Source organism: Rhipicephalus sanguineus, chromosome 5, assembly GCF_013339695.2.
Source record: "Rhipicephalus sanguineus isolate Rsan-2018 chromosome 5, BIME_Rsan_1.4, whole genome shotgun sequence".
Classification (NCBI taxonomy): domain Eukaryota; kingdom Metazoa; phylum Arthropoda; class Arachnida; order Ixodida; family Ixodidae; genus Rhipicephalus; species Rhipicephalus sanguineus.
In genome coordinates this window covers 113246897-113256645 of record NC_051180.1, presented here as the reverse complement: position 1 = coordinate 113256645, position 9749 = coordinate 113246897, and the positions used below count along the sequence as shown (strand labels likewise).

At 47.9% G+C, this 9749-nt stretch overlaps 2 non-coding genes across 2 annotated transcripts; both read left to right on the top strand.

Moving 5' to 3' along the window:
• Positions 1-770: 770 nt before the first annotated feature.
• On the top strand, positions 771-841 carry Trnag-gcc (transfer RNA glycine (anticodon GCC)). The gene has a single exon. It is a non-coding gene; the product is annotated as a tRNA-Gly (tRNA).
• A 464-nt stretch (positions 842-1305) lies between these two features.
• On the top strand, positions 1306-1469 carry LOC119395215 (U1 spliceosomal RNA). The gene has a single exon (XR_005184216.1). It is a non-coding gene; the product is annotated as a U1 spliceosomal RNA (small nuclear RNA).
• Positions 1470-9749: the final 8280 nt, after the last annotated feature.

Below are 9749 nucleotides of genomic sequence, written 5' to 3'. Positions count from 1 at the left end.
GCACGCCTATGGCCACATACAACCTGTTTCTAGCTATGTTTGCTCTTCGCACATGCAAGCCTAGAAAAAAAAAAGTATGCTCGCGTGCATACGTCGTAGAAGAGTGGAAAAAAAAAAAGAGAGAAAGCTTTTGTCATGGAGAAAGGGAACCACAAGTTAGCTCCGCCGTAATGCAGATGTATTACGTGGTGAATCATACCAAAAATCAAAAGGCGCCGCTGTCACGGGACATAGTAAGTGTGCCTCCAAAAAAACGTTTTTTTTTATTTGTTTCTTCAGTATGGAATTGCGGCCCCCCCAAAAATGACTTCGCGGACCCCCATTTGAGAACCACTGCTTTAGACCCACTTCGATGGGTCCAGACTTCAAGCACTGTGAATAAATAACATAATAAATGAGAGAGGCGGAATGGACACCAAAAGATTAGGCGGCAGACTCAAGATGGCTAGATGGTGTGGTGAAATGAAGAAATATGCAGGCATAAAATGGAATCAGCTCGCGTATGTCTGAGCAAATTGAGGCCTTGATTGTGCTGCAGTGGACATAAAAATTGCCTGACGATGATGAGGTACTATGCTTGTGCTCAGTCACTTTTTCTTTAAACCTACTTGGTATCTGCGTATGTCTGTCTACCATTCAGCAGTTTGTGGCGCCGTTGTCAAAAGGCAAATCTGTTTGTGCAGTTGGAGTGTGTACGCCTACTCCCCACGCCTCAGCGCCCTGTGCATACGGGCAGCGGCTCCTATAATACGGCCGAACCCTACCGTGCCGCGTCGGTGGTTCAGTGGTAGAATACTCGCCTGCCACGCGGGTGGCCCGGGTTCGATTCCCGGCCGACGCAGATTCTTTTTTTAACTTTCTGTGTTCTTTTTTTTTCTTTTTGCTTGCGAAATTAACGTTTTCATAACTTTCCTGTTCTTTCTTTGGGATCACGATTGGATCTTTATTTTGTGTTCTCTTCAATACACAGTTATAACACACAGAAAAAACGTGCGTCCTCTTTATGGTAATTAGAGGCAAATGACCGCAGCGCTGGCGCCACTAGCGGCGTACAATACATTCTCGCTGGTTTTGCGACAGCTGACCATATATTCGCTCAACTTTTGAGCCTTTCTTAAAGTTCGTTACAGACGAGAGCAATTTAACTCAACAGGAATGCGTAAATTAGCATATTCTTTGTACTGTTGAAATGTTTGCTGTCTACAAAAAGGATACAACAGTAATTTTCAACCATCGTCCGCACGTCACTTGCGTTTTGTATGAGGTCGCGAATGGTGTGTACCGAGGACGAGACGTTTCAAAGGCATACTTACCTGGTGCCGGGATTACCGTGATCAGCCAGGCGGTGTCCCCAGGGAGAGGCGCGGGCATTGCACTGCGCTCGTGCTGACCCCTGCCACTACCCCAAACTGGGGCAGATGGGGCATGCAATTTTTGGTAGTGGGGGACTGCGTTCGCGCTATCCCCCCAATCATAAATCTAAAGAAAGTGTCTGACCATTTTCCACTAATGCGCGTAGGCGCGCGCTGGTTCCCCATTAGGGGGGGGGGGGGGAAGGTTCATCGCAGCGCCCACCCACCCTACTAATGGCGAATTCCATTGGGAGGGCAGGAGCACTCAAAAGCACGCTGAAAGTGCTCTCTTCAGAGCCGGCGTGTTTCAGTGGTCGAACAGGAGTTGGAACACCGTCATCCATTGGTAGAGAGAGAGCGCTTTTGCTAGAGTGTACTTTTGCTGCGCCGAGAGCAGCGAAGAGCTCCCCGTTGAAAAGCGGAGTGAGCGGAGAACGCAGGAAGTGACTTGTTAACGTCATATCTGCTCAATGTGCTCATACCCTCCCAACAATCCTCCTCACTTGTTTGTATTTCGCTTGCTCGTGTACGGCGGCAATGGCGTCAGCGAAGCGTGTGTGGTGCCCTGGCTCCAACAATTTTGACGTCGTTGCGGTAGATTCTGGTAGTGTTCGTCTACCTTGCCTGTCGTCAAATGCACGGGGGACGGTGGCAGCAAAGCGTCGTCGTCTTGCCGAAATACTTGACAATCTTGAATTTCGGTTCGGGACAAGCAAGCCCCCCCCTCCCCTTCAAGTCTGGTCGGATTATCCTTCCCCGTAAGGGGGGCGCTTGCTCGGCATTTTACGGTGACTAGTAGGAAGCGGCAACTTTGCAGGATGGCGAGCAAGCGAGTACGTCCTACCGATCACTGCCACATGTGCTTTCCCCGACCGCCCGGCTCAGATCACACGTGCTTCGCAGCAGAGGATGCTGGGTGCTTAACATTTCTCCTCACTCGTTTTTTTTTTACTCCCTCCCACCTGCTCTCTGGAAGCGTGCTGCATTCCAGTGGCAGATCGAGTGACACTGCTCTCAGTGCTCTGCCCCTTACTCCTCACTGCACGGCGCCCCTACTCCTGTTCTCTCAATGGAATGAATGAAAAACTTTATTGGTGCAAAGAAATTCTCCCGGCGAAGGTGGAGCCCTCAGTCCATGGCCCCTGTGGCCTTTGCCATCTTGCGCGCTCTGTCGATCAGCTTGAGCTGTTCTTCAGGCTTCGAGCAGGACAGCGCAGCCTCCCACTGCTCCGGTGTTGGTGTGTTGTTTATTGGCACATCCTTTGAGTGTTGGCAGGCCCATGTAACATGATAAAGTGTTGCATGTTCCCCGCATAGCGGGCATTTGTTGTCGTATGTAGTCGGATAGGAGATTTGGGTATGTATTAGTCTGCAGCTGTCTCCAGGCAACCGACTGCTCTTTACTGAGGTCTTTGTGGGGAGGAGAGCCCTGAGGAGGATCTACCCTCTCTCAATGGAATTCGCCATAAGTCAATGATGGGGCAGATTTTGCGCCCCCCCCCCCTCTTAGGTGACTAGAGGGGTCAATTTACGGGGCAGATTTTGCGCCCCCCTCTTAGGTGCTTAGGGGGGGGCGGCCACCCCCCCTGTGCGCACGCCTATGGTCACCAACATATAACTGTAGTCCGTCAGTTTTCTTTGAATAGTAGCTGCAACCGTCTGGGGTTTTTCTGGCCAAATTGCGTGATCATCCTTGTGTTTCATAACACGCTCTCGGTGCACACTCATCAATGATGACAGGTTGAACGGCCTTTGTATGATGAGTCATCATACAAAGGCCGTTCAACCTGTCATTTGTCATTGTTGAGCGTAGCCATGTTTTGACTCTCCTCATTGTACTGAAGGTGGTGCAGGTGGTAACTGGCAATGCCAGAGCTACCTCAATGGCTTTTGCGACAGCGGGGAAGAATGTCTTGGCCTAAATCAAGAGTTCAGAATAAGTTAATTCTGAGGTGTCCCTAGTTTTGTTGTGCCACATCTCGTACCAAGATATGCTCTCTGCCTTGAAGTTCTCGATGCTATAAAATTCTTGGAGTTCATCAGCGAGGACAGCATACTCAACAAGGATCAAAGACTTCATTTTTGTTGGATGAAGCTGCAGAAGCTTGAAGCTCTTATCATTAGTGTCAGAAAAGCGGCGAGCCAAAGAAGCAGTGAGAGAGTGCAAGTAAGGCACATATATTGCCACGCCGTAATATTCTCCGGCGACTGTATCCCGTAGTTGTCTCGGTGGGTCTGACGAGAGGCTTGCCTTGGCACAGATATCACTATGTTTAAGCGACTGGCTGCCTCACTTGCTGTTCTCATGATGTCAGAAAACAGCTCTTCAGCGTTAGTCCGGTGGACGCGAAATATATTCTGCAGCTCAGTGATGTAGTCGTGTACAGAATGAAAGTTCATGGTTACACTCGGCAGAACGTTCGTAACAGGTTCCAGTCGTGCGCTGTACTTCGCTACGATGTGCAAGCAGACAATGAAAGATGAGCTTGTCGTTGCACAGTAGAGGATGTGAGCTCGTTGCCTAGTTGCAGCATTCGAGGTTGATTCCATTGATGCGAGCTCCTCGAGGGCTTCAACTATGGCCACGTAATGTTGAGAGAAGATCCTAACTGACTTGTATTTTGCAGACCACCTTGTTTCACACAGCATCGGAATGCTGGGCACCAATTTCCTTCGAAGTACGCTCTCACGGAAAAATTTTATGGTTTGCTTGATGATCCCTATTGTGTTGCGAATTTGAGAGACTTCGTTCAAATCGTTGATCACGAGATTCAGTTTGTGGCTTGCGCAGTGGAAAAATGGTGCCTTTGGAAGCTCTTTCTGTATTATTCTGTTAACTCCAGCTTCTCTTCCAGCCATTGTGGAGCATCCATCATACCCCTGTCCAACGAGGTTCGAAAGAATCAGCCCAGCATCCTTTAAGAACTTCAAGATTGCGGCGGCGATGCAAGCTCAGTTCAGCTGATTCAACTCTACAAATCCCATAAAATGCTCTCGAACGCAGGCATCCGTTCCTCTCTTGTCAACGAAGCGAATGCCTGTAGACATCTGCTCTGTTCCTGCAATATCTGCAGTTTCGTCCGCACGGACGGAAAATGCAAATGCTGTGTTAACTTCAGGCACTATTTCCTCCCTCAGGATGTCGCCACAGATTGTGATGATCTCATTCTGGACTCGGGCGGAAGTGTACTTTGCATTACCAGGAGAAGATGCAAAGTGTTCTTGAAGCCGGGTATCTCCTGCTTCTACCCGAAAGTCAAGGAGATCATTGAAAACTCCACCGTCAGACTGCTTCCCGCGTTGGCAAGTCATGCGTTGCACAAAATATAATGGTGGAAATGATCGGAAATAGTTTCTGGCGGTTCCTTTCAACTTGCTTATGCAGGGTTTTGTTTAGCTGCTGTACAACGGGTAATTTCTTGCCTGACATCACACCCATAAAGTTCTGTGAGGCGGCCATTGCTTCCTGGTGCCATTGGGATTTCCCACGATCCCTGCACGCCTCGTGCATTTTTTTGTAGTTACTGAAAGTGCGCACGATAAAGCTACCTTAAGTACCCCGATGGACATTTGGAGGAAAGGTCACGCAGAAACGACAAAGGGCGCTTTTCAGTGTCGCTGAGTACGCAAGCCAAGGGGCGTAATCTGCCAGCCATTGGTAGCGAAAAGCCCTCTTGCCAGGTGTTACATCTTTCTTAAAGTCATATATAGCATTTGGCGACCATGGATTAGTCAGAAGGCGTAACTTCAAATTGTCTGGGATGCCCGCGAGTTTAGCTTTGTCTAGAAACTCTCCCAAATCATATTCTTGAGAAATGTTAGTTGCTTGCTTGATGTTGTCACTGTTATTTAATCCCAAGCAAGAAGTATAATCGTGGCTTACTGTGTCGTGGTAGCTCAATGATGGTGGAACCTCTTCCATGGTGGCGACGACCTCAGGCACTGTCCGTTGGTGAAAGTCTGCATCACTAGGCTGGTCAACTTCTGCAAAATCGTCACACGCCACACTAGAATCGTCCGCCGGACAGCTCAGTGACACTCCGTCAGACATCCGTGGGCGCTTGAAGAAGCGTCGGATATCCATAATTGGGGACCGGACGAGGCAAAGCTGTCAGAGTTCCTGGTGGTTGACCACTAGAAAATATACGCACACTGACTGGAAGGATAATTATTCAAATGCTCACGTTAAAAACACGAAAGCATTATATTTACAAGGAAATCTTTTTTACAGGCTAATGCGCACGCTCACAAATTCATTCGTCTAGCTCAATCTCGCTCGCGCACCCGTTGCTCTCTCGTCCAGTGTCCTGGTTGTTTCATCTCCGCACAGCCATGCACTTAAACACACTGAACCACACAAAGAGAGGCGCACGGGTGCAGGGGCTTACTGTCGAAAAAACGGAACCATGTGGCCGTGTCGGCTTTCCTTGTAGACAGGACATCGCGCGCACCACAAAGTGGGAAGATGGCTGGAATCGTTTACGCGCTGTCGCCGCTCTGGCGAGGTTCTCCGTGATGGATAGAGCAAACAAGACGCAGGGCTGGCCCTCATAAATATATTCCGACTCGCCGAATTCGCTACCTTGTTGAGGTCCCCCACACTGGAGGTGCACTCAACAAGATGCGTGCTCACAAGGGTTGCCGGCTCGGGCGTACCAGCGTATTCCGAACACAGTGAGCAACGAAGGCGAAAACACAATGCCCTGTACGGTGTCTCTTTTCGTGCCGCTATCTCTCTACAGAGCTGAACAACAGAAACCTCCCCTGAAGAAGGGTCGGAACACATGCGGGCCGGCACTGCTACCATCGGACTTGGAGGCGCCCGGCGCCTGAACGTGTCCAAATGATTAGAACAGATCGCCCTTCAGCCCTTTTTAACGATGACACCTTTCGAAGACGGCAAAACGACACGAGCCCGTAAAACCTAGCGACACGCGACAGTCCAGAGGTGCCACCCAAAGCGGGAAAGCGGGGGCTGCTTTCACCCGTTTCGCAGGGTGCGTCGCCGGCCCATTCGTAGCGGCTCTTTTCTTTTCGTCGTTCACAACCATCAGTCACGGTTTAAGTGTTTAAGCATAGGCGCGTTGCCATTAGGCTGTAATCATCGCGCGGATGGGCACGGCTGCACGGATGTGTGTCGGGGGCCAAAAAAGACTCCCATAGGAAGAAGGCTTGATTGTGCTTTCAAGGGGGACGAATAAAGCTGTTGATTTTGCTTTGCTCTGTATTATTGGTCGGGCCTTAAACTGGGCCTAAACTTTAAGGTGGTGGTCACCTTTAATGATATTTGATTAGCTAATCTTCTGATGGCATTTTTAAATATTCGTCGCAACTGGCTTGTTAACCAAGTGAGTGAGTGAAACAACATTATTGATGCTTGTTAACCAAGTTTTTTTTTTTCTTAACGTGAGCAAAATCTCGATAGCCAGTACAGTCTGAGCTGAAGCTCCATGCACACCCTGTACCACGGCTATACTTAGGCTCTAACCAAATGAACAATGAAGTACAGTAGGTACTGCAAAGTATGTCCTTTTTTGTAAATTAATTTCTGCTTCTGATTATATAAATACATCCTCCGCCGTGACTCGTCAGTGTCGTCACTTCCTACGAGTACTCATCATGTCGCCTGCGTACACGCTGTACTTCACGATTCTTTTGTCAGGGTTTGGACACATTCCTAAAACACTAACATCCACATGCAGTAGTATTTTATTTTGAGATGCGTATGACATTGCCGCAACATTAACTAAAGATGTAAGCAACATAAATACATGACTCCCGAAAATGGTAAGGCGATTTAATTTGCATGAGCATGAAGGCCCGCTGTTGTGAAGGTATAATCGACGCCCTATAAGGACCAACAACAAGGGCAACTTGAGCTCCACAACAAAGCACAGCATGCAACTTGTACAAGCCCACAAGCTTTCTGAGTGACCGATATAAAAGCATTGTTTGGGAGCTTGGGTGGTGAGAGGCGCGACGCCATGGGATATTGTTACAGTCTTTTAACGAAGTGTAGCGGTAATGATTTCTTGCTAAATGTAGCCGTCAATTTTGTGAGAACTGAAGTTCTTGTGTCAGACTGAGTAAATTTCTTAGTTCGATCAGGAAAAGAAAACATGAAACTTGTATCTCAGAATTATTCGCTATCTTCAATAGCCATCGCAGGCAGTCTCACTGCCATGACTTGACGTCTAGATTTGTCATAGTCTGCAATGTGTAAAATTGGTTCGCAATCCTGAAAGTTGTTCCATTCGGATATGCGAGACGGAAGTGTGTTAATCAAGCTTTGCAGCTTTTCGCTAGTGCAAAAAATTATCCCTATATATATATAGGAACTTCTTCCTATATATATATAAGAAGTTCTATATATATATATATATAGAACTTCTTCTGTCATAAAAATTGTGAAAAACTCCTTCGTGCTACAATATAAGAAACAAAACAAATATTTATTTTATCGTAACAGTTTCGGCTGGCGCGCGGTCCAGCCTTCTTCGGAGGATGCAATTGAAATGACATGGCCCAACCTGCTGCACCAGGGCCGCCCGCCCAGTTTGGGTGCCAGACGAGAATTTCAAAAAAAAGATAAAAAAAGAAAAAAAGGAGAAAAGAAGAAAGAGAGAAATAACGAAGGCAGCAACAGCGACAATTGCTTTTTTGGGGCATTCGTCAACAGCTGCAGAACGAGGGAGGGAAAGAACAGCGGTAGGAAAGACAGAGAGCCGCCGGGGTGGGCGGTTTATCCCTGTCTTATCTTCGTAGGGTAGATAAAAAGGCGGCCTGAGCAAGCGACCAAGGAAAACGGGAAAAGAGAATTGCTGCTTTTACACATCACACACATGGTCCAAGTTCAGATGGTACCGCAGTTAGCCCGCTGCGCCGGGACGTACACATACGAGCAGAAATACATACGACTCGCTCTAGCTTTGGGAAAACTTTGGCCACGATGCAAGGCTAAAAGTACCCCCCTCTCTTTCATATATATATCCCGAATTCCAGGGGGGGTGGGTGGCAGATGCCCCCCCTTGCCCCCCCTTGCGGACGCCCATCAGTGCAGTTCTAATCTCAAGGGTGATCATGTTCCATCGTTTGGTTCCATTAAATTCAATTAGTCTTTGTGTATATGAAAAAAAAAAAATACGGGGTTTCCAGTGTGGAAGTGATAATATATAGCCTTATCTCACTATTTGCAGCCTGTATTTCTGGTAGTTGGAACACAGCGTTCTTGTTTGAGTTGTTCGTGACCTTGTAAACAATTTTCGCCAGCGCGTCTTTTGGAATGTCCCGCCTTCGTCAAGGGATCTCGTTATTTTCCTCCTGCAACGATAGAGAGCAGCACATGGACAGATGTAGTTTTGCCTACCGATCGTAGATGGCGGCGGCAGTACCGAAGATGTCACGAGAAATAGCTTTCAAAATACACTCGCACTGGATGCCCAAACGCACGGAAGGTGTTAACATCAAAACCAAACAAAATGGGTGTTAATTCATCAGCAATACCTGTAGCTACAGAATGTGATCTTCCCCACTGGCGTTGGCGTTGCCAGGGGGAGGGGGGTGTCAAACCCCTTCCGAAAATTTTCAATTTTGCATATTTATATTCGTACGGACCCCCACAAACGCAGGCACGAACGTACGTACGTAAAGTACGGCTACTGCCCCCCCCCCCCCCCACCCGCCTTGTCTAAAAGAATTTATATAAAAAAATCTGGCTACGCCTTTGGTGTTCCCTACAGGTGTTACGTACGTATAAGCCCAAGTGCACTCTTTTTGAAACTCGAATAGACAGCAAAAAGCGTTTCATTAATTCAAAGTTTCGTTTAAGAGACATCGAACGGCAATACGTATCAGGGGCGTAGCCAGGGGGGGGGGGAGGTTCAACCCCCCCCGAAATTTTTCAGTTTTGCTTGCGTATATATACACGCGCACATACAAACGCACGCACGAACATACGTAAAGTATGGTTGACCCCCCCACCCCCCCCCCACCCCGAAAAATATTTCTGGCTACGCCCCTGATACGTATCATCACCACTACCACCATCGTCAGCCTATCTCATCTCGACTGCAAGACGAAGGCCTGCCACAATTATTTCCAACGCACCCTGTCCTGCGCGAGCTGATGTGAATTTATGACTGCTAATTTCTTGATTTCGCACAGCTTCACTTCACTCCTTGCCGTCCGCGTCCTCGGAAAGTGAATTTGCATTTACTTTCCTGCAAAGCCTGATTTCTTCTTCATTTATGGCGTTACCGTCGACATATTTGTCGGACTTTTGTTCGGTTACATAATCCGATTATGTAGGTGGGAGTGTCGGTTAAAATTCTACTTAACCGGGACTTCCAGAAACTTAATTCTGTCCCGTTTGATCAGCGTGTGTTAACATTATGCCTT